The following is a 1,973-nucleotide window of genomic DNA, read 5'->3' on the forward strand; positions in this document are numbered from 1 at the left end:
CTCATTGTAGAAGCTGTGTCGTTTTATAAGGGCGTGGATCCAGGGCTATCGCTATGGGGATGGCGGACCTAGCTGAGCGCTGTGATGTGTGACTCTGGAGCTGTGGTGTAGTCTCTCTCTCTCTTCCTCCCTCCCTCTCCGTCTTTCTCTTTCCCTCTCTCTGTCTTCCTCGCATCACCTTGACGTCGGCCGTGCAACACGTAGCCTAAATGCGATAATAGGCAGAATCTTAAGAAATACACTTATTTGTTATCTAAAATAAAGTTGTGTTTATGTTTGCCACCAATATATGTCAACTGTAAGCCGTATAATCAGTCATTAGAGCCTCACCGGCACGTGTCATCACTTAGGATGATCTAATTATGAAACCACTGCAATTGTTTCATTGTAGGCCTATTGAAATTGAAAAGTGCAAACAGAAAACACTATAACATAGACTGGTCGTCGAACTGTATAATTTAGATTATAATTATGCCACTGCCCGTTGGCCCATTGGCCAACAGGTCTATCAATACATGCTACTTCAATAATCAGAAGAAAAGTGCAGTTAGATGCAGGGCAAATCTGGCGCGCATATTATTGTCTTATTAATGCTCTGACGCGCCAGCATGGCAAGATCAATCATAATGAGCCGTTTGTCACGGAGGGGGAGAATAGGTCCATTATGCACAGAATAGTTATATTTTACACGTAGGCCAACACAAAACGATTGAATACGTACACAGAACACTGTCTATTTTTGCCTTCTCCCATAGTTTTCTCAAATATGTGTAAATAATTACAACCTATTGCAGGTAGGCGTAAACGTACGTGGTAACAGTGGGCCTAGCCTACACAACAATGAACACGCTCTTGAATCAAGGGTGTTGTCTTACAGTGCAGTGACTCATGCAGCCGCTAGAGGGACACATACACTGAGAGATGAATCTACCCTACTTTGGGCAACAGTTAGGGTAATACTACCCCATGGGGGGTTGTTGCCAATGATATAGACATTTCTCGACACCAATAAAAGCGTCTAGACTTTTGGACACCTATATGATCAGGTTTCTTATGATTTACATGTTATGCCATGGGTGGTCTAGCATGTGATGAAAAAGTGTCTGTGTTTTGTTAGCTGCATTCAATTCAGAAACTTAATTGTCCATAAAAATAGGCAACCAACCAAAGCCAATGTATTTGGATGACACTGTCATGGCAACTAGGAATGAAGTGCGTCAGTCATATTGCCAGATGAGGTGTTTCAGTTGCGGGCCGAACAATGATAATCCATAATTGGAATCAACGTGCCTGTCGCACACGAAGTAACCTTGGCAATCAACTGGAGACATTTTCTTCAGTGAAAGACAACGGACCCGGGGGCGGTGAAAGCGCAAGGGCTCAGGCTCCCTACCTACGTCAGTGGACTCGCTGGCGAGGGACTTCGGTGGGAAGAGAGGGAAATAAAACAGCACCGCCTATCTACGGCATCTGGCGTTTTAAATCTGGAAACAGTGAGAGGGAGAGAGAGTGAACGAGCTGCACTGAAGAGGGCTACACGTCCACACAGCGCGCTCTCCCTCACAAATGTGATGTGCTCAGAGACAAGATTGACGCTCGTGCGCAATAACTTCCTTCACTGACATCTGTGGAATTTAGGAAGTGCATCACAATCTTCTGGTAAGATGACATGTTTCAACTATCAACTATGTACTAATTTCCAATGTATATCTCTAGATTATTTACGTTTGCAATCGCTGTCATCCTCTCTCAGTTGTTTCAGTCCTTAATCTTTAATCCATCCCATATAGCAGTAGCGGTTTGCAGGTTTGGTGGGAGACTGTTGCTTTCCTTGAGCAATCCTTTGTTTTGGGAGTGGGACACGCGTGCAGCATGTACCAGTGTACGGAGACAGGCGATGCTGCTATGTTGCCATATCAGAATTTGAAATAAGAAGTGATCTGGGTAGCTGTATCAGGGACCAGCTTTAGTTA

The sequence above is a fragment of the Sprattus sprattus genome (assembly GCF_963457725.1).
Source record: "Sprattus sprattus genome assembly, chromosome: 2".
In the NCBI taxonomy this organism is placed as follows: Eukaryota; Metazoa; Chordata; class Actinopteri; order Clupeiformes; family Clupeidae; genus Sprattus; species Sprattus sprattus.